The 26846-nt window shown below is 43.4% G+C and overlaps 1 protein-coding gene and 1 pseudogene across 1 annotated transcript in view; both read left to right on the top strand.

The window, feature by feature from the left end:
* The window catches only part of LOC124805762 (synaptotagmin-11), a 717920-nt gene that overhangs the window by 395390 nt on the left and 295684 nt on the right, over window positions 1–26846 (top strand). The gene's annotated exons all lie outside the window — the stretch shown is intronic.
* On the top strand, window positions 18159–18276 carry LOC124709249 (annotated as a pseudogene).

Raw genomic sequence — 26846 nt, forward strand, 5'->3', positions numbered from 1 at the left:
TCTCAGTGACTTGTATTTCTGTATTCCCTAATTTTCCTGAACATTTTTGTTCTTCCTTCTTTCGTCGATCAACTGCGTTTTTTTCCTGACTAATCTCTTAATCTTCAGCAACTCTCCATCAATTCTAAATTGTGATCTGAATCTGCACCTGCTCCTGTGTACGACTTACAATCCAGTATCTAATTTCGGAATCACTGCCTCATCATGATGAAATGTAACTGAAACCTCCCCGTGTCTCCTGGCCTTTTCCAATATACCTCCTCCTCTTATGATTCTTGAACAGCATATTCGCTTTTGCTAGCTGAAATTTACGGCAGAAAGTTAGCCTTTCTGCTTCCTCATTCCTAGTACGATGCACATATTCTCCTGTAACTCTTTTTTCTACTCTTTCCCGTACAACCACATTCCAATCCCCCACGAGAACCAGATTTGCATCTCCCTTTACGCACGTAATTACCTGTTCAGTATTCTCAAATATATCTCTTCAGCTTCGGCTTGCGACGTCGGCTTGTATACCTGAACTATGGCTATCGGTGGTGGTTTGCTGTCGATTTTGATGAGATTGAGCCTACAACTGATCTGTTCACAGTAACACACTCTCTGTCCTGCCTTCCTGTTCGTAACGAATCCTACTGCCGTTACACTGTTTTCAGCTGCTGTTGATATTACTCTATACTCATCTGACCAGAAATCCTAAGCTTATTTCCATTTCACTTCGCTGATACCCATTATATCTAGATTAAGGCTTAGAATTTCCCTTTTCAGATTTTCTACCTTTCCTACCACGTTCAAACTTCTGACGCTCCACGCCCCGATCCGCAAAAAGTTATCTTTTCGTTGGTTATTCAATCTTTTTCTCATAGTCAGCTCCCCGTTGGCAGTCCCCTCGCCGAGATCCGAATAAGGGACTGGTCCGGAATGTTTTGCCAATGGAGAGATCATCATGACACTTTTTCAATTGCAGGTCACACGTCCGGTGAGCACAAATTATATGTATTTAATGCAGTGGTTTCCATTGCCTTCTCCATCCTCATGCTGTTGATCATTGCTGATTCTTCTGCCTTTAGGGGCAGTTTCCCACCCCAAGGGCAAGAGAGTTCCCTGAACTTCTGTCCGCTCCTCCGCTCTCTTTGACAAGGCCGTTGGATGAATGAGGGTGACGTCTTATGCCGGAAGTCTTCAAAATTTAACGATGGTGGAGTTCGAAGCCGGGACCGAGGAAGTTTTAAATACTTATCAAAGACGCTCTTCCTGGACCATGTGTGTCAACTATTTCCTACTAAAATCTGGCCTCATATGACCAGATTCGCAGTTTTCCAGTCGTCTAGGATCCAACCGATATGGTCACGAGCCCGGGAGAGATGCTGCAGGTTATGTCGTGCTGTTAGCAACGGCATTGGTGTCGATCGTCTGCTGCCGTGGTCCATTAATGCCAAATTTCGCCGATTTTCCTTAGGGATTCGTTGCTCGTATGATTTCTGCTGTTATTTACGCAGTGTTGCTTGTCTGTCAGCACTGACAAGGTGGCTGATCACGGTTCCCTGCTATTTTGGGTGGCACAATATGGGGCCGACGTACGCCGCTGGTGGTCATGGAAGTCGCTGTTAACGGCTGTACCATGCGTGAATGCCATCCTGCGACCAATAGTGCAACCATATCGGCAGCTTATCGGCGAGGCATTCATCTTCATGCACGACAATTCGCGCCCCCATCGTGCACATCTTGTGAGTGACTTCCTTCAGGATCATGACATCGCTCGACTAGAGTGGCCAGCATGTTCCACAGACATGAACCCTATCAAACATGCCTGGGGTGGATTGAAAAGGGCTGTTTATGGACAACCTGACACACCAACCACTCTGAGGGATCTACGCCGTATCGCCGTTGAGGAGTGGGGCAATCTTTACCAACAGTGCCTTGATGAACTTGTGGATAAAATGCCACGACGAATGCAGGCATGCATCAATGCAAGAGGACGTGCTACTGGGTATTAGAGGTACCAGTGTGTACAGCAATCTGGACCACCACCTTTGAAGATCTCACTGTATGGTGGTAGAACATGCAATGTGTGGTTTTCATGAACAATAAAGGGCGGAAATGATGTTTATGTTGATCTCTATTCCAATTTTCTATACAGGTTCCGGAACTCTCGGAATCGAGGTGATGCAAAATTTCTTTTGATCTATATATACAGGGTGGTCCATTGAGGATGACCGGGCCAAATATCTCACGAAATAAACATCAAACCAAAAAACTACAAAGAACGAAACTCGTCTAGCTTGAAGGGGGAAACCAGATGACGCTATGGTTGGCCCGCTAGACGGCGCTGCCATAGTTCAAACGGATATCAACTGCGTTTTTTTCAAATAGGAACCCCCATTTTTATTACATATTCGTGTAGTATGTAAAGAAATATGAATGTTTTAGTTGGACCACTTTTTTCGCTTTGTGATAGATGGCGCTGTAATAGTCACAAACGTATAGGTACGTGGTATCACGTAACATTCCGCCAGTGCGGACGGTATTTGCTTCGTGAGACATTACCAGTGCTAAAATGGACCTGTTAACCAATTTGCCGAAAAGGTCAATATCGTAACTGACTGATGCACATTGTCGTCCGAGAGCAATCGCCGACACTTCAAGACATTTTTAAGGGACCGAAGATGTGATAACCGCATTGGGAGAGATCGGGGACAATAGGATGGGTGATCAAGTGTCTCCCATTTGTCCATAATGGATGAGGCTCGCGTCCCCGATCGACCAGCATCTTGTGTCGAACTGTGACCAGCACGGAACTTGGCGCACCATTCCACAACTTTGGTTTTTGACCAATGTACTCGTACTGTCCGATACACATTCTTCATTCTCTGATGAATTTCTACCGGTACTTTTTCTTCCACAGTCAAGGAAAGAATAACATTTCATAATAACATTCCAATAGTTCACGTTTCCGCATGTGCTGCACGTACATCGGAAAGACACGAATGCCATTCTTATCTCTTGCTTACGTGTCGGTGCTTGTACACCAGCACCGAAATCGCAGTACGTTGCAAGTGTGCTACAGCAAGAAAGAGATTTTCACTCTGCAGCGGAGTGTGCGCTGATGTGAAACTTCCTGGCAGATTAAACCTGTGTACCGGACTGAGACTCGAACTCGGGACCTTTGCCTTTCGCGGGCAAATGCTCCACGTAGGAAGGTAGGACACGAGGTACTTGCAGAATTGAAGCTGTGAGGAGGGGTCGTGAGTCGTGCTTGGGTAACTCAGTCGGTAGAGCATTTGTCCGCGAAAGGCAAAGGTCCCGAGTTCGAGTCTCGGTCCGGCACACAGTTTCATGCTACAGCAACTCCGTCAAACGGAAACTTTCTGAGCGTCCCTTATACAGGTGCAACAGATGGTTTGGAAATTGATGTAACCGCCCCACTAGTGGTTAGAGCTTATAAGTGACTTACAGCTGGAGTTGATAAAGCTGATATCCCCTAGTCTATTCATGAAAGGGGTTGTAAAGCAAAAATATGGTCATATCGATTGCTTTTCACTGCCTTCGATATAACACTTGTGAATTCTTGCGTAACATATTCAAATTCCAATGGAAAAACATCTTTCTTCGAGTGCAAATGTATGGTAAACCAGCGACTTCTAACAAAAGGCAACAGTGTTCTGAGGCGAAGTGGAGGTCAAAGCAAGAAACTTCTTCCAGATCTTTTCATAACAAAAGAAGAAGGGATTTTACCTTTCAATCGAAAATTGGAACTCATTGGCTATACCTTGTTGGTAGTTGTGAAACTTGTGCACAGAATCAAGACCTCACTCAATGTGTTTCTAATGTAAAGTGTTTCTATGTGTGAATTAAAGACAATACCTTTTCTCGTGGAGTAATGTTTACTGATGTCTTTGTCATTGTGACCTGACTCGACTCTCAAGACTAGTTTTGAAAAAAGTAAAATAAGGGCTAGAAAAAATTATCTGATCTTCTTTTCGTTATACTAAAGTTTTTTCCAACTAGCTTTTACAACATGCAAAAACTGAGAAGAGTTTAAGTCAAAAAACAAAAATTCAGGCCATTAAGGAACAAGCTTGGGCAAGGCATAAAGGGCAGCTGTTGATTTTAGTACCTGCTCAAGTCTGGCTACCTAATCCCAGTCACATTTTGCAGGCACTACAACACAGACTACGCTCCGTACCTTCCATAAAGCGAAATAGAGTACTACGTAACAGGGCCCCAAGGATATTAGGGTTGCAAACTGGGGGAAAGGCAATAGTTTTGAGCTACGCACAGCACCCACAATTTGCTGTTGTCGGTCGTACAGGTTTTTCAGAATGTCTTCCATCTCCTCTACCCGCCCTCTATCTCTCTCTCTCTCTCTCTCTCTCTCTCTCTACACACACAGACATACACACTTTTTTTTATGCCGCCGACGAGGTCCAGTCCGTAACGTGGTTGTCCAGAGGCTGGCGGACACAATCGGCGCAAATGCAGCTCAATGGAGCGTGACCGGCAGCCGTTCACCCCACGGGCTCTTTGTGGCTGCGTCCCGGGAGAGCGACTGGGCGCTGGGGGTGGAGGATTCTGTGGCTAAAATTGGAGAGCAGGGGCTCAAAGGCTAAAAGCGCGCCGCGGCCACGACGTGGAAAAGCGGCGCTCACGTCCCACACCCAAGGTGGCGCTTAAAACAGGTATCTCATGCTCTATACGAGATGCAAAATGTAGATGCTGTTGTCAGAAATATCGACACCGAGCTTTCCTCGTTTCCGTAAATATCTTCCAGCAGAATCAGTCAGATGTAGCTCTGCCTGGCCCAGTGATGCCTTTCGACGCAATAGGGAGTGGACATTACTAATAAAAAAATGGCTCTGAGCACCATGGGACTCAACTTCTGTGGTCATTAGTCCCCTATAACTTAGAACTAGTTAAAACTGATGTGTCGGCAGCTGGGCCAACACCTTGTAGATCGAGATGGCTGAAAATGCACGCTAGACTAACGCAGACGGGCGTGAAGTACTGGAACAGGCTACGTAATTAATGCTATGAAGAAAAGTACGTAGCTGGATTAATACTTATCTTTAATCAATCATTGTGGTACATCGCTCTTGACTATACACAGGAGACTTTAATTACAATCACTGTAAGGCTAATGGCGCCTTGCTAGTTCGTAGCCATTAACTTAGCTGAAGGCTATTCTGTCTCTCGGCTAATGAGAGAGAAAGGCTTCGTACATCTAGTCGCTAGCTAGGTCGTCCGTACAACTGGGGCGAGTCTTTGTTCGTATCACGAGACCTGCCTTGTGGTGGCGCTAGGTCTGCGATTACACAGTGGCGACACGCGGGTCCGACATGTACTAAATGGACCGCGGCCGATTTAATCTACCACCTAGCAAGTGTGGTGTCTGGCGGTGACACCACAAAAACTAACTAACCTAAGGACATCACACACATCCATGCCCGAGGCAGGATTCGAACCTGCGACCGTAGCGGTCTCGCGGTTCCAGACTGCAGCGCCTAGAACCACACGGCCACTTCGTCCGGCCGAGTGGATATTACTGTATTGTGTACTGAGGGCTACAAAATAAATACTCATCGCTACAAAAAGAATTCCAGGCGAAATGAAGAGAGAACAAAAGTTAGATTTTAACGTCCCGTCAACGCCAAGGTTGTGGAGCCCAAGTGGGTCGTGGGAAGACACGTGGATGGATTCGACAGTGTCCTCCCGAACGAAACACCCTCTAATTCGTCCTAAGCGATTTAGGAAAATCACGGCAAATCTAAATCTGGATGGGTAGGTGGGGTCTGGACAGCCCAGCGTCGATGACCAGCAAACACGAAAAACTGCTTGCACAAGGGCCATAGTAGGGACAGCGCATTATTCACTTGCTCACATTGGAAGCTCTTTCCCTTGAGTAAATCGTGTAATTTATCTGAAATCTTAATCGTTCGTTTATCTCTACATGTACGTCACATTTACCTACTTTCGCCCCATTCATTACTTCGTAACGCGTCTTTTTATTTTATTTATTTATTTATTGTCTTAGAGTGTATATTACAATCAGAATAAAACAAGGTGCTATTATAGCACCAAACAGGCTAACCTGTCCTGTGGTGAGTTAGAGACGTAAAAGAAGGGAATTACTTTCTTGACTTATCTGGCGGCTCGAAAGACATTTAAATCATAACATTTTGACGTATTCTAGCTGTTTTGGTAGTTAGCATTAGTACCACTGGCATGTACTATAAGACATCGTGTCAAATGAAGTAACGTCGCCGGCCGGTGTAGCCGAGCGGTTCTAGGCGCTTCAGTCTGGAACCGCGCGACCGCTACGGTCGCTGGTTCGAATCCTGCCTCGGGCATGGATGTGTGTGATGTCCTTAGGTTAGTTAGGTTTAAGTAGTTCTAGGTTCTAGGGGACTGATGACCTCAGATGTTAAGTCCCATAGTTCTCAGAGCCATTTGAACCATTTGAAGTAACATCATAGACAATGTCATCCCTCCCACTCACCCACCAGGCACAAATCAATCCCAGAAATTTTCCCCCCAGAAATTTTTTTTAGCTATTACATATAGGCTCTTCAGCTACATGATATTACATATTGTTTACTATGGCTGATGAATATTCTGGATTTTGGGCACAGAATCAGGGACTTTCGCTTATAAATTGCAAGATGCAGGTGCGCCAGTACCTTGCAGCTAAGAGAGCTCACTGCACTGGGGAGGCGGGGTTAGCTCGTAAAAAAGCGTGAGTATGTCAAGAAGATTTGATTGACATGTCTTCGAAACTGCCAGGTAAGTCCAAAAGCTAAGGTAGTTCTCTTCTTTTGCATCCCTAACCCCGCCCAGGATATATACTCATTTTTTGTGCTATGACAGCTTTTTCCGTTCTGGTTCTCAACATTTAGTCTACCATAATTTCGACATCAGACCGCCATATCTTGGCAATCGATGTAGATTTTTGTTGATTTGGGTGAGGACCGATCATACTTAGGTTATTTCAGCAATGAATTAAGATTTGTGTTACCGCCAGAACTTTCCCCAGGTCTCCTGCTTATTCAACATACGCCAGTGTAGCATTGTGACGATCATACCTGCACCTGTGTCGTTGGACCCTGATGATACTTGCCGAGTAATTTTGCTTGTATACTAGCTGAAGGGGTATGTCTTTTCCCTGCTTGCAGAGTGCCTCTGTTTTTCTGGATTTGAATTCTAGTAGATCATTCTGTTTATTACGGGAAATTTTGAAACTGTCACAGTCCCTCTCCGTAGTCGTTAGCTTATGAATCTCAGTTTGATATCTGTGGATCCATCGCTGATGAAATAAAGGCTTCAGAGTATTAGCAGTTCCACCACGCAATAAAAGTGAAATGTAATGAATGAATGTTTAGTTCGGATGTTCATATGAATTATTGACAACTTGTAATAAATTAAAGCATATATATGGAAATAATTAATACAACTGGTGACTGAAGTATTCTGGTGCTACAAATAAACGGAAATATTTGGTTTCACTACATACGGGTTGTTCAAAAAGTCTCTCCGCAGTGCCGTATGATTGTTAGCCGCGCGTACCGTATACCGCAGTGAATATACCGAAATGAAACTCAGTGAAATACAAGTTATTATTTATTCAATAATCATTTTTACTTACAAATTTTCACACAAGCAGTAACATTTCTTCTATAACAGAAGCAGTGAAAGTGGATATTGCAGTTTTCAATTCATCAATGGATTTTGGACGGTTTTCATAGACAGTAGCTCTCACTGCACCCCAGAGGAGAAAGTTAGTTGGTGTGAGGTCAGGCGATCGTGAAGGCCAAAGTCCCTGTGAAATTATGCGATCACCAAAAACATCTGCAAGCAGTGACATTGAAACGCGAGCTGTATGCGCGGTTGTACCATCTTGTTGAAAATAACCGTTCAGTATTTCACTTAACACAAGTTCTCTTATGAATGGGTACAGAATATCACTGCAGTATCGATGTGCGTTTATTGTCTCGTTGAAAAACCCAAGCAGGCGAACAATCATACGGCACTGCGGAGAGACTTTTTGAACAACCCGTATTATTTCATCTCCTGCATGCGTCCACCAAGATGCACAAACGCCTAATAATGCGACTTTTACACAAAAAGTATTTTCGAATTCACTTGCACGTGCAACTAGTTTATTACATCAAAATATGACTTAATTCTCGGCGCAGGTACTATGGAACAAGTAAATAAATTTCAGAATTGAACTTACTTCTGTATGCCAAACACTGACGATAACTTCTCGATCGTGCAAGTTTTGAACAAAGGTACGAACAGTGAGTCGCTCTAAAAGTACCCAGAACACTCAGGAGACACAATCACATGTCAGAGGCGTTGGTAGTTTCGTGCAGAATTATGCACGTAACGTTACTGGCATTCAGAATCAAGTAACCTTCTACACTGACGGAAAAACAGGAACAACAAAAAACGATTAATGCAAAGTAATCAAATTTCTGGAATGCATTGTCTACGTAACATATTAAAGTTATCACAGGTTAATAAAAGCGCTGAAATGCTGGTACGTTAATAACCGGTGTAAGCGCCAGAATGTTGCATGCAAGCATATAAACGTGCAATAATCGTGTTGTATAACTGCCGGATGTTAGTTTGTGGGATCCAGTTCCAGGCCTGTTGCCCTTGGTCGGTCAATACAGGGACAGTTAATGCTCTTTATGGGTGACGCTGGAGGTGTCGTCTGATGCTGCCCCATATGTGCTCGATTGGAGACAGATCTGGTGATCGAGCAGGCCAAGGCAACATGTCGACACTCTCTATAGCATGTTGGGTTACAACAGCGGCATGTGGGCCAGCGTTATCCTGTTGGAAAACTGTAATGCTATTGATGAATGGCAGAACAACAGGTCGAATCACCAGACTGACGAAATATTTGCAGTCAGGGTGCGTGGTATAACCACGAGAGTGATCCTGCTGTCATACGATGTCGTACTCCGGGTTGTAAGTCCAAGTGTATGTCCAGTGTGTCTAGCACTTAGACTTGCTGGTTGCAGGCCCTCCCAACCATCACATGGCCATCACTGGCACCAAGGCAGAACCAACTTTCAACAGAAACAGATCGCCACCTTGCCCTCAATTGAGCTCTCGCCTGGCACCACCGAAGTCCCAAATGACGGTGGGTTGGTATCAGGGAATTCAGCTCGGAGCTGTCCTTGAAGTAACCGATTTGTAACACTTCGTTGTGTCACTGTGGTGAGAACTGCTGCTCAAATAGCTGCTGCACATGCAGTACGATGCGCCAGAGCCATATTCCGAACACAATGATCTTCTCTCTTGATGGTGCCACGAGGCCGTCCTCAGCCCGGTCTTCTTGGGTCCGTCCATTCTCGTGACCACAAATGCTAGCAATCATTTACAATCGCTGCATTCCTGCCAAGTCTTTCTGCAGTATCGCAGAAAGAACATCCAGCTTCTCGCCTTATTACACGACTTCGTTCAAACTCAGTGAGGTGTTGACAACGGCGTCTTATTCGCCTTTAAGGCATTTTTGACTAACATCAAGTCACCACGTCCAGTTTCAAAGGTAACTAGCTGTCACGACCGTTACAGCGTGTATTTAAAGCAAACCTGATTTGCATCCTCATACTGCCTCTGCTAGCACCACTTTTACGCGACTGGCGCAAAATTTGAATAGACAACATCTTTCAGCTGTGGAAACACGCCCACCAACTTTCGTCACCAAATTCTTTCTTGGTGTTACGGTTTCTTTTCCGTCAGTGTATTTATTGGCGTTCGTTTGGTATCATGAGAATTCTCGACGCGCGACGTTATGCTTATGGAGCTCAAGGGCAATATTCGTGACCTGCCGATATGATTCATATACAGTACTTGCTTAAGGTTGTTTCCCGACGAGCCACGCCAACAAATTATGCCTCAAAATACTTTGGAGAAGATACTTTTCACATTCACCCCACCTTCAGATGTTTAAATTTAATTATGTGCCGTTTCTTTACTTCCTATGTTTGTTTTTACAGTAGATGTCTTAAAAACTGCCGATGCAAAATTCTGCAACGACATTAGTAAGCTATGTTCATTACGCGTAAATAAATTTAAACATCTGAAGGTGGGACGTCAGGCATCCTGCAGTCTCTCTGTCTCTGTCTTCTCCCCCCCCCCTCCACCCCCCCCTCCCCCGAATTTCTTGCAAGCGCAGGCCGCCCATTGCCCACCCGTGGTTTATGGCATGATGCATGTTACTAGTTATGATTTGTCAAGCATATGATTGACGGTGTGACTTCATATACAGCTGCGTGCAAACAGTGTTTTGCCAAAAATTTGGAAACTTGTGGTCAGTTCCTAAGGGACCAAACTGCTGAGGTCATCAGTCCCTAGGCTTACAAACTACTTAACCTAACTTAAACTAACTTACGTTAAGGACAACACGCACACCCATGCCCGAGGGAGGACTCGAACCTCCGACAGGGGCAGCCGCGCGAATCGCGGCAAGGCGCCTCAGACCGTGTGGCTATCCCGCAGACATGTTTTTCCAAAATCTTGAGTTTGTATTTGATTTTAGAAAACTATATTCTGAAAATGACACACATTAGAAGAATAGTTTTGCTGTTTAGGGAGGAAAATAACACATAACACCGGAGGTAAAGGCGATATAATGTACTGGCGTGCAATAGCAAGAAAAGTATTTTGGAAAAAAAGGAAATAAATTAAGTAGAATACAGATTTAAGCGTAAATAAGTCTGAAATCAACATTGTGCGGAAGTGAAACGGGAGCGACAAACAATAGACGAAATGAGAATAAAGGCTCTGAGCACTATGGGACTTAACAGCTGTGGTCATCAGTCCCCTAGAACTTAGAACTACTTAAACCTAACTAACCTAAGGACAGCACACACACATCCATGCCCGAGGCAGGATTCGAACCTGCGACCGTAGCAGTCGCGCGGTTCCGGTCTGCGCGCCTAGAACCGCGAGACCACCGCGGCCGGCTGAGAATAAAGGCTTTTGACATGTGGTACTGCAGAAGAGGGCTGTATAGGTGGTATAAATAAGAAGAGAGAGTGAATCTATTTGGAGAGAAACGAAATTTATGGCTCAACTTGACTGAAAAAGGGAGATTATAGGACACGTACTGAGGCATCAATGAAAAGTAAATTTTGTAATGGAAGGAGGTGTAGGGGGGGGGGGGAGTGAGGAGGATAAAAGTTGTAGACTGAGACGAGACTGAGACTTCATTATAGTAAGTAGGTTACAGAGATGAAGTGGCTTACATAGGACAGACTAGAGCTCCATAAAACCAGTCTTCGGCTGACGATCGCAGCGACGCATCAGAATTTCAAAGAGTGCACCACCTTGCGATGTTAGTTAGGCAAAGCGAGAAGAAAAGCAGGAAGGCGGTCTGGTGGGGGGAAGCCGTGAACAAGGAGATGAGTGGTCGCTGGAGAGGCGGACAGCTGCTGAGCGAGCAAAGTCACCTCTCGCCGCTCGCCCAGCCGCCTATCGATTGGCCGGCAGTCTGCAGTCCAGGCGAGGCGAGGCGGAGCCACAGCTGGAACTGTGTCTGGAGCTGGAGTCCGCCTTTATCGGCTCTCCAGACAGCCGACGGCCCTTCTCCAGCAGGCTGCGACGTCACTCAGCACTCAAGAGGACTAAGAGAATGCTGACAAACTCTGCTCTCACAATGAAATAACGACTTCTTCTGCATCTGTGTCTTCTGTGTCCTGTCACTTACCACCTTCCTCATTAACATCCGTTACTTTTACGTATTTTTATTATATGTACACTACTGGCCATTAAAATTGCTACACACGAGAAATTTAACCGACAGGAAGAAGATGCTGTGATATGCAAATGATTAGCTTTTCAGAGCATTCACACAAGATTGGAGCCAGTGGCGACACCTACAACGTGCTGACATGAGGAAAGTATCCGATCGATTTCTCATACACAAACAGCAGTTGACCGGCGTTGTCTGGTGAAACTTTGTTGTGATACCTCGTGTAAGGAGGAGAAATGCGTACCATCACGTTTCCGACTTTGATAAAGGTCGGATTGTAGCCTATTGCGATTGCGGTTTATCGTATCGCGACATTGCTGCTCGCGTTGGTCGAGATCCAATGACTGTTAGCAGAATATGGAATCGGTGGGTTCAGGAGGGTAATACGGAACGCCGTGCTGGATCCCAACGCCCTCGTAACACTAGCAGTCGAGATGACAGGCATCTTATCCTCACGGCTGTAACGGATCGCGCAGCCACGTCTCGATCCCTGAGTCAACAGAAGGGGACGTTTGAAAGATAACAACCATCTGCACGAGCAGTTCGACGACGTTTGCAGCAGCATGGACTATCAGCTCGGAGACCATGGCTGCGGTTACCCTTGACGCTGCATCACAGACAGGAGCGCTTGCGATGGTGTACTCAACGACGAACATGGGTGCACGAGTAAAAATTTCTCGTTGTACATGCCGCGTCAAATCGGGATAAATCTCTAAGCTTTCGACCACTACCTCCATGGTCGTCGTCAGGGCTAAAACTGACTGTCGTGAACTACCGAGGTTCCCACTTTTATATGCAAAGGACGGCTTCTTATTGGCTGGGATACGTCAGCGATATGGCACGTAGCGAAGTGGTGCCCTCTACTTCCATAGATGTAGTTGCTATCCCGCGTTGCTTGCAGCGCCATCCCTTAAATCAGGAGGTAAAGTGCGAGAAGTTTTTCTCTGCGATTTTTCTTTATCCAGTGCACTCTTCCAAGTGTTGCTAAGTGCATAGCCGTTGTCTCTATTAAAGTTATTATCGCTAAGTCTAATTTCGACTGCTTCCCGGATCACAGAGTCCCAGTAATTCGATGTGTGGGCTATTACTCTGGTTTCTTCAAATAAAATCTTATGCTTGTTAAGCAGGCTATGTTCAGCCACCGCTGATTTTTCCAAATACCTGTATTTCAGGTATTTTTAATCTGGCCACACGGCAGCGACACGCTGCAGCAGTTCGTCGAACATCTGAATGGTGTACATCCAAACATAAAATTTACATTGGAGGTAGAGAAGGAAGGGAAGTTACCTTTTTTAGATGTGTTGGTAGAGCGAAAGCCGGATGGACGACTGGGCCATTCTGTGTACAGGAAGCCAACCCATACAGACTTATATCTGCATAGCCATAGCTTCCATCATCCGTCTCAGAAGAGAGCTATGCTGAATACTTTAGTACACAGAGCCAGGACTATTTCCGACAAGGACCACCTCGGTCCCGAGATCAACCATTTGACGACTGTTTTCAAGAGGAATGGTTATTCTGCCGGTGAAATTAAATTAGTATTGTCCAAGAAAGTAAGACACGATGCCGGCCACATACAAGAAGAGGACCAACTCATAGCGCGGCTTCCTTTTTGCGGTGCTACAACGAGCAAGATAGCCAGAGTCCTGAAGAGGCAAGGAATAAAACCAGTTTTCCGACCACCTAGGAAAATTAAGGAAATGTTGAGACCAGTCAAAGATAGTCTCGGCTTAAGGGTGCCGGGAATTTATACTATTCCTTGCGAATGTGGCAAGAATTACGTGGGCCAGTCTGTAAGAACCGTTGCCGACCGCTGCATCGAGCACCAACGCCACCTGAAATACAGGTATTTGGAAAAATCAGCGGTGGCTGAACATAGCCTGCTTAACAAGCATAAGATTTTATTTGAAGAAACCAGAGTAATAGCCCACACATCGAATTACTGGGACTCTGTGATCCGGGAAGCAGTCGAAATTAGACTTAGCGATAATAACTTTAATAGAGACAACGGCTATGCACTTAGCAACACTTGGAAGAGTGCACTGGATAAAGAAAAATCGCAGAGAAAAACTTCTCGCACTTTACCTCCTGATTTAAGGGATGGTGCTGCAAGCAACGCGGGATAGCAACTACATCTATGGAAGTAGAGGGCACCACTTCGCTACGTGCCATATCGCTGACGTATCCCAGCCAATAAGAAGCCGTCCTTTGCATATAAAAGTGGGAACCTCGCTAGTTCACGACAGCCAGTTTTAGCCCTGACGACGACCATGGAGGTAGTGGTCGAAAGCATAGAGATTTATCCTGATTTGACGCGGCATGTACACCGAGAAATTTTTACTCAGGAAATACGTCGCGAAAGACTTCGTAGCCATATGGGTGCACGAATGGCAAAACGTCATTTTTTCGGGTGAATCCAGGTTCTGTTTACAGAATCATGATGGTCGCATCCGTGTTTGGCGACATCGCGGTGAGCGCACATTCGAAGCGTGTATTCGTCATCTTCATACTGGCGTATCACCCAGCGTGATGGTATGGGGTGCCATTGGTTACACGTCTCGGTCACCTCTTGTTCACATTGACGGCACTTTGAACAGTGGACGTTATATTTCAGATGTGTTACGACCCGTGGCTCTACCCTTCATTCGATCACTGCGAAACCCTACATTTCAGCAGGATAATGCACGACCGCATGTTGCAGGTCCCGTACGGGCGTTTCTGGATACAGAAAATGTTCGACTGCTGCCCTGGCCAGCACATTCTCCAGATCTCTCACCAACTGAAAACGTCTGGTCAATGGTGGCCGAGCGACTGGCTCGTCACAATAAGCCAGTCACTACTCTTGATGAACTGTGGTATCGTGTTGAAGCTGCATGGGCAACTGTACCTGTACACGCCATCCAAGCTCTGTTTGACTCAATGCCCAGGCGTATCAAGGCCGTTGTTACGGCCAGAGGTGGTTGTTCTGCGTACTGTTTTCTCAGGATCTATGCACCCAAATTGCTTGAAAATGTGATCACATTTCAGTTCTAGTATAATATATTTGTCCAATGAATATCCGTTTAGCATCTTCATTTCTTCTTGGTGTACCAATTTTAATGGCCAGTAGTGTATACTCTAACTATTTTGATAAGAGTATCTCACTGATTTTGGAATCATATAGTTTTGTTGCTGACTGGTAGCAATTATCTGCTATCGATTGTCAATATTTATAAACTAGAACATAGAGGGCCCAATCACATTAACGTGACCACAGCCCATGTTCGATGTCGGCCTGCCATAACCACTCACAAAAGGCAGGTGGCAGTACTAGCAGTGGGGGAGTGGGGGAGCGGGGGGGGGGGGTGGGGCATATCAAGCGTGTCGAGGAAACGCGGGAAGCAGTGCAGTAGTTATAATGTCGAAATGGAGCGAAGTATCTGACATCCAAAATGGCATGATCATTGGCTTCCAGGCAAAGAGTGAAAGCATTTCCGAAACAGCTAAGACTGTACACATACCGCTGTGGTTAAAATGTACCGAGCATTACAAAATGGTGCTATCCAAAACTAGTACCGAAGCAACTGTGGTGCACACGGGCCTTACATGACAGAATTGAACAACCACCTTGTGATATAAGTTAGGTAAAGAGAGAAGAAAAGCAGGAAGGAGGTCTGGTGGGGGAGGAGCTGTGAATAAGGAGATGAGGGGTCGCTGGAAAGGCGGACAGCTGCTGAGCGAGCAAAGTCACCTCTCGGTGAGGTCACAGTTCGTAGTGATAGACGGTAAATCAACGACTAGAACAGAAGTGATATCTGGCGTTCCGCAAGGTAGTGTCATAGGCCCTCCGCCGTTCCTGATATGCGTAAATGATCTAGGTGATCATCTGAGTAGCTCCCTTAGCTTGTTTGCAGATGATGCTGTAATTTACCGCCTAGTAAAATCATCAGACGATCAATTCCAATTACTAAATGATCTAGAGAGAATTTCTGTATGGTGCGAAAAGTGGAAATTGGCACTAAACAAGGAAAAGTGCGAGGTCATCCACATGGGTACTAAAGGAAACCCGATAAATTTTGGGTATACGATAAATCGCACAAATCTAAGGGCTGTCAATTGGACTAAATACCTAGGAATTACAGTTACGAGCAACTTAAATTGGAAAGACCACACGGATAATATTGTGGGGAGGCGAAACAAAGACTGCGCTTTGTTGGCAGAACACTTAAAGATGCGACAAACCCACTAAAGAGACAGCCTACATTATACTTGTCCGTCCTCAGCTGGAATATTGAGGTGCAGTGTGGGATCCTCACGTGGTAGGATTGACAGAGGACATCGAAAAAGTGCAAAGAAGGGAAGCTCGTTTCGTGTTATCGCGCAAGAGGGGTGAGACTGTCACTGATATGATACGCGAGTTGGGGTGGCAGTCACTGAAACAAAGGCGGTTTTCTTTGCGGCGAGATCTATTTACGAAATTTCAATCACCATCTTTCTCTTCCGAATGCGAAAATATTTTATTGACACCTACCTACGTAGGGAGAAATGATCATCATAATAAAATAAGAGAAATCAGAGCTCGAACGGAAAGATTTAGGTGTTCCTTTTACCCACGCGCCATTAGAGAGTGGAATGGTAGAGAAGTAGTATGAAAATGGTTCGATGAACCCTCCGCCAGGCACTTAAATGTGAATTGCAGAGTAACCATGTAGATGTAGTACGGCTGTGGAGATGTGTCCGAGTGGATAAACGTGCAACTGAGCGACCAGATGACGCAAGATGTTACCAACAGTGTCTCCTCAACGACCATTCAGCGAACATTCCTGCAGATGGGCCTCTGAAGCAGGTGCCTGGCTTGTGCACCCATGCTGACTGCTGTTCACCGGCGACGAAGGCTGGAATTTGCACTCCGGTACTGCAATGGTGACAGGTAGACTTTTCAGATGAATCATGTTCCACGCTCCATCGGACAGATGGCCGTTGGCGTGTACGCACAAATCGTCTGCTGGCCGGAGTGGCCGTGCGGTTCTAGGCGCTACAGTCTGGAGCCGAGCGACCGCAGGTTCGAATCCTGCCTCGGGCATGGATGTGTGTGATGTCCTTAGGTTAGTTAGGTTTAATTAGTTCTAAGTTCTAGGGGACTGATGACCTCAGAAGTTAAGTAGCATAGTGCTCAGAGCCATTTGAACCATTTGAACCACAAATCGTCTGAAAGCAAACACCTTGCTACAATCGTCGGAAGGGCCCAGACTGGAGGAGGAAGCGTTATGGTCTGGGGAATGTTTCCGTGGCAATCTGTAGATGATCTCATCATTCTGGAAGGCACAGTGGATTAAATCAAGTATGTATCTGCCCTTGGTGACCGTGTCCACTCCTACATGCAGTTTCTTTTTCCTCGGTATAGTGACATCTACCAGGGGGACAGTTTACGTGCGTGGTCTGAAGACCACCAGTATGTGTTTACCATACTGCCCTGGCCACCAAACTCCCCGGATTTAAACCCAATAAATAATTTGTGGGAGTATCTCGGTCTAACTTAACGTGCGTTGGATTCGCAACCGAGAAGCCTTCCGTAGCTGTCAACGGCAGTGGAGTCGGCATGGCTCCACATCCCTGTCGATATCTTCCAGAACCTCGATGAAACTCTTCCTGCATGTCTCGCAGCGGTCCGCGCTGAAAAGTTGGTTATTCTGGTTTTCAACAGTTGGTAACATTTATGTGATTGGACAGTGTATTAAACACCCAACCATTGCAAATGCTGGAAATTACCTAATTTCAAGAAAAAGTATCACTCGTTAAGCTGATAGCGTGTGGCTAAAATGTGCCCAGCATACAATACAATACAATACAGCTAGTGCTATTCACATGAAGCATATTAGCGAACAAAAGTTCAAATGGCTCTGAGCACCATTGGACTTAACATCTGAGGTCATTAGTCCTCTAGAACTTAGAACTACTTAAACCTAACTAACCTAAGGACATCACACACATCAATGACCGAGGCAGGATTCGAACCTGCGACCGTATCAGTCGCGCGGTTCCGGACTGAATCGCCTAGAACCACTCGGTCACAGCGGCCAGCCGAACATAAGTGTTCAAAGCTAGCGTCAATGAATTAATTTCATGTGGAAAAGCTGTTTATATTTACAAAGCTACGAACAGGTAATGTAAAACCAATTTAAGTGCTGAGGACTTCATTAAGTTATTGAGAAGTACTTTGTCACTTCCATGTCTCAAAATTTTCTCGTTGTGTTGGCATGCTGTTTATATGAGGTAAGTCAATAGCAATGTACTTATAATTCCAAGCAAAATGTGCTGCAGATATTTCATTTTTGTGTGCACTTCTGTTACTTTGGAAATGGGTATTTAATGTGCGCTTTTACCTACATAAACATTTTGGGAAGGTAGTGGTTTGTGTGCCAACGACCTTAGCGCAGTGGTAACACCGGTTCCCGTCAGGTCACCGAAGTTAAGCGCTGTTGGGCTGGGCTAGCACTTGGATGGGTGACCATCCGGTCTGCCGAGCGCTGTTGGCAAGCTGAGTGCACTCAGCCCTTGCGAGGCAAAGTGAAGAGCTTCTTGATTGAGAAGCAGCGGCTCCGGCCTCGGAATCTAACATACGGCCAGGAGAACGGTGTGGTGACCACATGCCCCTCCATATCCGCATCCAGTGACAACTGTGGGCTGAGGATGACACGGCGGCCGGTGGGTACCTTTGGGCCTTTATGACCTGATCGGGAGGAGTTTTGTTAAGTGGTTTGTGTGGTCACTGAGAGCAGTGTGTATGAATGGGGTGTACAGCTTAATATCACCAACATATAGGGTTAGCCTAAATGATTGATCGGGTTTCAAAGGACTGTTGATTGAGAAGTATACAACATAGGGTTAGCCTAAATGATTGATCGGGTTTCAAAGGACTGTTGATTGAGAAGTATACAACATACATAGACGGGTGATACATGAAAAGGTAGATATAGTCACACAGTTTAAAACGCCCGCCGCGCTAGATAGCAGGCCTGTGACGGCACCCTACAAGATGGGGGCTAGTGCAGGAGAATAATTTCTGTGTGTTATGATATATTAATTGTTCTTCGGTTATGAGCTTTCAGCGTGCATTCGTATGCAAATATGTAAAAGTAGCACCTGGACACCAGAGCATTTTGTGTTTGTTTCGTCGGATTCGTGATACTGGTTGTTTACGCAAAGGGAAACCCCGGGCGACCGCAGGTCCCAAAGGAAATCGTGGAACGCATAAGTCAGAGCTTCGTTCTGCACAGGCCACAAAAATCAGGCGTTTTGGAAGCAGTGACCTGAGCATTCCACAGAAAACAATGCGAAAAGTTTTGAATTTCAAACTCTACCGTTTGCAACAATTATAACACCTTATTCCAGATGGTTATGCTCACCGTCTGAATTTTTCTAGATTGCACCAGAAACTTGGTGAATGTATCTATCTTTATATGTATCACCCGCCTTTGTATTTTGTATAATTCTAAGTAAGCAGCGAACAGGGCTTTGAAACCCGATGAATCATTTAGGCTAACGCTGTATGAGCTCTGCAGGGAAAAAAATTAGTATGAATCGTTGCGCCGCTACAGATGGCGCAGCGATCGAGTCACGTGCTCAACCGTGCGTGCACTGCTTCTGCATGAACCAGTGGGCCATTTATGTTTCAAGTGGACATTGTACGTAAACATCTGTAAATATAAGGATGTGACAGAGTGGCAAAAAAGAAGCAACGGTGTTGGCCGTGCCCATGGCCACACTGTGTGTGAGATACTTGTTGTTGGTGTTTAGCGGAGCACTGTTCAACGTATCTACAAGCACTGGTATAACATACGTGGCCACGAAACACATCATCAAAACGGTGATCGGAAAAAGATCCTGACTTAGGATTGGAGACGTGTTTAACTGCTAGTGAATCAAAACGCTTCCAAACGCTACAGTTATTGCTGAATTTAGTAAATTAAAGTTCATCCCCACCTGTTAGCGAGAGATCATTGAGACGGGAACACTAAAAATAAACGCAAAATATATCTGTTTCAAACAGCAGATAAAAATTCGCTTGAGGCCTTCTTAAGATAGAGTCTCCATTCCTTCCAAGCTAATTATGTGAGTGTAGACCAGATATGGCTCAAATTCAGAGATACAGTATCGACAGCAGTAGATAGATTCATACCGCATAATTTAATAAGAGACGGGACTGATCCATCATGGTACACAAAACAAGTCAGAACACTGTTGCAGAAGCAACGAAAAACGCATGCCAAATTCAGAAGAACACAAAATCCCCAAGACTGGCTAAGTTTCAGGGAAGCTCGAAATTTAGTGCGGACATCAGTGCGAGATGCTTTTAATAGTTTCCACAATCAAACATTGCCTCAAAATATGGTAGAAAACCCGAAGAGATTCTGGTCGTATGTAAAGTACAACAGTGGCAAAAAACAGTCAATACCGTCACTGCGCAATAGCGATGGAAACGTTACCGATGATGGTGTCACTAAAGTGGTGTTACTAAATACAGTTTTCCGTAATTCCTTCACGAAATAAGACGAAGTAAATATGCCAGAATTCGAAACCAGAACAGCTATTAGCACTATCTTAGGTGTTGCGAAACAACTCAAATTTAAGAAAGGCAAGTCTTGCGGTCCAGATGGTATACCAATCAGGTTCCTTTCAGGGTAGCAGACACAATAGCGCCTTTCTTTGCAATCATATACAACCGCTCACTTGACGAAAGATCTGTTCCTAAAGACTGTAAAGTAGCAAAGGTCACACCAATATTCAAGAAAGGAAATAGGAGTAACCCTTTGAATTACAGACCAATATTGAAACGTCCCCTTAGAACAATTATACAAGACTGTGCTTAAACTGACACACAATATTTTTTTCGCGCAACGCAATCTGACTTTCAATAATCCCTACAAAAGAATGGCCCCGACTAACATTAACCTATACCTTTCACAAATCACTTACCTCACAAAAATCTTCGTTACTCGAACTACCGCAATACAGCGAGCGCCACTACTGCCAGCTAAATAAAAGATTCAAACTACGGAAGACACTAACTACTGATAGGCATAGTTGGCAAATGAAAGATTTTAATAGAGAACAAACAATGTATTTACCTTAATAGTCATAATATATATAACAGTTCATGACATCCAGTCTTACAAATTTCAAAACTCCGCCATCTCTCTCCCCACATCCACCACTGCTGGCGGCTCACCTCCAACTGCGCAACGCTATGCACTGTTCACATCCAGTTGCCCAACACTACAATAGCCAACAACAATGCAAACCAGCCACAGACTGCATGCAGCACAGCCAGTGATTTTCATACAGAGTGCTACGTGGCGGTGGCGTTACCAATATAAGAACCTAAACAGCCTACTTACAAAGCCCCCATGCTCCCCACAAAAAATTTTACAAATTGTTTTGGGCACTGGCCAATACATATTTGTTAAAAAAATTTTACGGTTACAATAACAAAGAAATCAAATGCACACACTTATTGATACAATGTTGGTCAAAAGATAAAATTTTCTCACAGTCCATAAAGACAGTCCTGATCGTTCATCACAGTAAAATAGCAGTGTTTTTCTAAAAGTCTGAGCATTAAAAGAAAATTCACGCAGAAGTAGTAGATTTCCATGCAGTCTTGAAGAAGTAGTGTTGTCCTTCCAACGGCAAGACGGTGCTGACTCTTGACATGCAGACAGGTAATGGGCCACAACAGAGCAAACCCACTGCAGAGTCAGTCGAAGTTTTGAAGAATATTGGTAGGTAGGTCATCACAGAGTAGACCCACTGTAGCCCTGGTAGAGATTACGGTATTGGTGGGCCTCCAGAGGTGCAGACCCACTGCAGTCCTTGTAGAAATAATGGTATTGGTGGGTCATCAAAGATGCAGACCCACTGTAGTCCTTGTAGAGACGGCCAGCAGCCATCTGATGTGACTGTGCAGGTGCACAATCACCATTGAAGAGTCTTGCAGATAATATAGCAAGTCCATAACCACCACTTGTGCACTCACAAAGTTTTTGGAATTGTCCTTAGAACCAGCAATGCTGTTATCCAGTCCCTTGCTGAATTATTGTTATATCCTAGCCAGTAATGCCACCCGAGCCCGCTGCCAAAAGGTTGGCAGCATCAAAGTCCGGACGCCGTCCGCATAAGCAGCGCCAGCGAGACAGGAAATCGCCGCAAGTCTGCGCGCGCCACCGCTGGCTTCTGGCTTCTTAAGCGCTGGAGTCGCGAGCGCTAGGACAGTTCTGTATTCGCCGCTCAGTTGTATACTCGCCACCGAATTGTGTACTTGCTAGTCAGTTGTGTGTTCATCGCAGCAGAGTTGTTGTTTGTCGTTAGCCGAAGCTGACCTAGCCGCTCCGACTCGAACTAGACAGATTTCTGTAGACACGGAGTTCACTACTGTATTTCTGTATCTTCGTAATAAAGATAAGTACCGACTTTTATTTAATCAGAGTGTTTGGGTTTTCATCTTTCTGTTCACTGTTCCAGCGGACCGGTCGGCCCGCTATTAAAAGTGTGGCGGTGACTTCGTAAGCCGTTTCTACAGCGAATTGGTTGTGGCTACGAACGCCGCCACAAAAATTATTAACACACGTGCAAACACTAACAGTCCCTACTTCTCACATATTGTCCATATACTACGACCAACAGAAACGTGTGCAGTGAAATGAAACTTACAAGTTAATAATATGATGAACTAGTGTCAATTACAATTTTATAACATAAGAATACAATTACAAAGGTACAAAATACATCATTAAAGAACATAACAATACAGATAACATTTGTAGTACAAGCTTTACAAAAGAATCGAAATAGCATATACATCAGTGTTACAGGAATTATGACATAAGTAAATACATAAAAGATCAGAATAACTTTTGAAACATCAACTTCACACAGGAGCATTAAAACAAAACAGAATAAATAATGTCTAAACATCTTTACAAAGTAAATAACATATTATTAATGCAAATTATATTTGAGGATAATAGTATTCCTCATCATAGTGAATGTAGCTTAGTATTAAAAGAGAAAAAAATTCCATGAAACAGGAAGATAACAAATACACAAGGGTACACAAACACATAGTGGGATAACACAGGAGGAAAGGACAGGGTTTGTTTTCAGTGTAACATTTGGTACTGCAGTCCAGCCCAAAACGTCATTCCATAGATCTTTCCTCTTATTTCAACATTTGTTCCACCAAAAAAAATTCTATCCCGCATGCTTTCTGTATTCTGTTCACATCCTCTTTCAAAAATAGTTTTTCTCCACTGTATACTCCTTTTTTGCCAAACAATTTTCTTATAGCTTCTCAATGCATTTCTTCCAATTCATCATAACTCATTCTCTTATATAGTCTAGTCCCTCTTAAGCTAACTTAAATCTACTGAGCTCAGATGCTAAACTAAGGGATGAGGCAATGCAGCAGCACAAAACAATTAATACAAACAGCAATGAAAAGAAATGGAAATTGTCAAAGCAAGCAGCAAAAAAATATAAATTAGCAAAGCAATTGCAATATTACAACTAATATAAGGCAATGTGCAGCAAACAAGAACAATAAATCAGTAGTAAAACTGGCTTAACAGAGTAATACGAAGTGAAATTCAGTAGCACTATGCCTGGCAAACAGCAGCAGCAAATGCAATAACTTATATCTAAACATGACAAAGCTCAAGCAAAAAAAATATTACAGTAAAAATGGCCATGTTTAATACCTATGTCACATCTTAACACTAGAGTGATGCATCACAACAAATTATTGTAAAAAAAATATTATCATGTACTTGAAAAGAAAAGTATGTATGCAGTTACTGTTACTAGTCCCTTCTTATTGTTATTTCCTTTCCAAGTGCTCCTTTTTTGAAGAATGTGGATCACAAAATTATTATTTAATAGATCTGTTGACAGAAAGTGTTCACATTAGCAAATGCATTTTATTTTATTTTATAAAACCAATGCTGCAACACAGCTGGAAACTAGATATCAAATGAAATAAGCAACTATGAAAAGCAAAGCATAAAAATATCATTAAATAGTCATGTGACATTTCGTAAGTTAGTAGAAATTCTTTCAACTCTCATAGAAAGACGCTTGTCATAATCAGGTGTGCAGATTTAAGTATCTTTCCAAGTAATGAGCGTGTCGTATCTGCAATGCTTTCTACAAAGGAATGTCAATAGTGAGGATAATGGCCTCTTTTTTTCCCACCTAATGGCTTTCTTTTGTCAGACGACTACCTCTCAGCTGGGCGCCCAAAACGCATTACATCAAGGTCACTTACCTTTCTTACTGAAATATGTACGATAGCAGTTTCCGCTACAGTGGAAGTCTCATATAAAAAAATTCCACAGGTTGATAATTTGCGTTACAAATGTGTAGAAACAAAATCCTATTGATATAACAGTGTCCAAAAAAATTTCGACGGCATTGTGATACATTCACGCATATACACACATTTCATAACTCTTAAAGTACGATTCTTGGTTTCCAACATCCTTTTCATAAATCAGAGTCCCTAACCACTACTCCTTATTCCTTACCTTATTACACATTTACATATTCGTCGACACGTCAATCTTGCGGCGACAGTTGAATATTTCATCATAATAAATACATAGCATTATCAAATACCTTATATAGCATCAGCTTATTGATCATAAACACACCTCAAAAGCATAATACACATCGTCGTCGTAATAATAACACCATAACACCTCAGCCAAATCTCAAAAACGTCGTAGCTTTCTGCAATAATTTCAAAACCTAAAAAAAATTCTCTCCTCATTTCAATAGTGTCATCTACCTCAAACGTACTTTAAAAATAATGATCCCATACCAAATACATCATTCAAAGCTCTCATAGTATCACAATGGTTCCAAAAAATATGAAGGGTTCACACAGTACATACAAAATACAATTTCATAAGTGTGAAGTTATCCAACTGTGTAATTACGTAAACATCTGTCACTGATGTAGTAAAATAAATGTTTGTCTCTCCCAGTTAAATGATCAGATAGCTGTATAATTTATGTGTTAGAGAAATATGGTACCGATGTGTAAAGTTGTATAAACAAATACCATATTAGCTAGGGCTCCTTGTGTGTGCCACACACGTGGTACACAAAGTAAGCGTGGACCCCCCGAGGATTAATGTAATTATACCATCAAGTGTTGCAAATTACAGCAATGGAATGAAATGTATCACGGAAAACTTTCTTTGTAATTCAAAAATCATTAAAAAATAAATGTTTTAAGTACAAAATTCATCACTCAAATATGTGTACTGTAGCGCTAAACTGTGCGTCTTGTTGTAAGATAATCTCTGTCACTTCTTAACGGTAAAAATGTGCTAAGTGTAGTATTTATCGTCGTCCGTAAGCAAAGTTCTGTAGAAGTCAATGTACTTACCTCGTAATAAATAAAAGTGAAACGCTATGCGTATAGATATCGTAGTTATTACGTACAGTACTGTGATCAAGAGAGTACTACACTGTAACATATTGTTGTGCTACAAAAAAAAAGGCTGTCTTATTGTAGCTATACCACAAAGTTAGTACTAAAACATGTTTTACATTCCAGAATTCAGAAAAACTGTGCAGATATAAAACAGAAACACCGCAAAAGCAACATTGTAGACTGTCACTCATTAGTAGCGTCGTGATAAAATCGTGTAGCTATCACATAAACTAACCACTGTGTCATCTGGTATCTCACAGAAAGTACTTTAAATCCAGAATGTATTTTCAACTAAAGCAAAATGTTGCATTAAAATCTCATTAGCAGTACCGGTATATGTTCTAAGTATGTGAGCCTTATAGTCATTATGTAATCGTGCAACTAACAAGCAAGAATGTACACACACAATAACACTGTGTCGTCTGTTCACAATAACAATGCATTCGTAATTTCTGTTTAAATAAGTTCTCTTGGTTCCTTACTGGATATTTAACTTCAAACATTGTTGCATGTTAACAGATTCTAAGTCTGACAAAGCATACTAGCAATGTAAAGTGAAAAGTTATATGGCAAAGACAAAGTTAAAAAGCAGATTACCTTTCAATAAACGGTTTTACATGTGAAATGTGGTGTAAACCTTTACTCTTCCTAGTACGCAGAGTTTCAACTTCAACGCAATTATCATGTGGTATACGTCGGTAAGGAATGCTACAATTTTTCTCAAGGTTTGCGTCTATGTTATCTTTCTCTCAGCCAGCCGGCGCACATGGCTGCCTGCGGTGCGATTCATTGTCTGTCTCTTTGTCGGCGCGCGTCGTTATTGGGATTAGGAGACCTAACTTCCACAAATTCACCTTGACGAGAAGGCCCTGCCCTGTTTGAAGCTCGCCAGTTCTGATGGAATTCAGGTCTGTCGCTTTGTCGGTAGTTTACATAGTTCCTTGTTTGTCGATCGTGTGGTGGAGAATTTCTCCTCGAATCGTAACTGCGTGGTGGACTGTTGCGTCTGAAGTTATTCTGTCTCCCTCGATAATAATTATTTTGGTTCCCATATTGACTGTTTCTATGGTTATCTCTGTCATATTCATTACTACGGAAATGCGATCTTTCTCTGTAATTATTACTACTCTGCCAATGGTTGTCATATGGGTGGTGTCTGTTTTGGTCACGATTTACATTTTAAGAATAGCCTTGTCATGTCCAGTTATTATTTCTGTCATTTCGGAATTGTGACGAATGTGACCTGTAATTGTTGTGCTTCTGTTTTCGCGTTCCGCGATTGTCAGTGCCAATTTCTGATTCTTATAAGAGTCCCTGAAAAGCTTCAATGTCGTCTTTGCAACGTCCTGCCAAAATAATATGTCGTAAATGTTCAAGTAATTTGATTAAGCAAATGCGGATGCGTTCTGAGGGGCTGTATGGTTTTGACAGGTACTGATTCTTGTGCAACATGTCTTCAAAATATTTCACAAGACTGGAAAATTCAGGTTGTTCGAAATGTTTCATCATTATGATGCTATGTTTTACTCGGTCTTGTGTAGCTTGAGACCAATACGCTGAGAGGAAAGCATGATAAAATTCTCCTTCACTGTGACAATCGTGAATGAC

The sequence above is a fragment of the Schistocerca piceifrons genome, chromosome 7, assembly GCF_021461385.2.
Source record: "Schistocerca piceifrons isolate TAMUIC-IGC-003096 chromosome 7, iqSchPice1.1, whole genome shotgun sequence".
NCBI lineage: Eukaryota > Metazoa > Arthropoda > Insecta > Orthoptera > Acrididae > Schistocerca > Schistocerca piceifrons.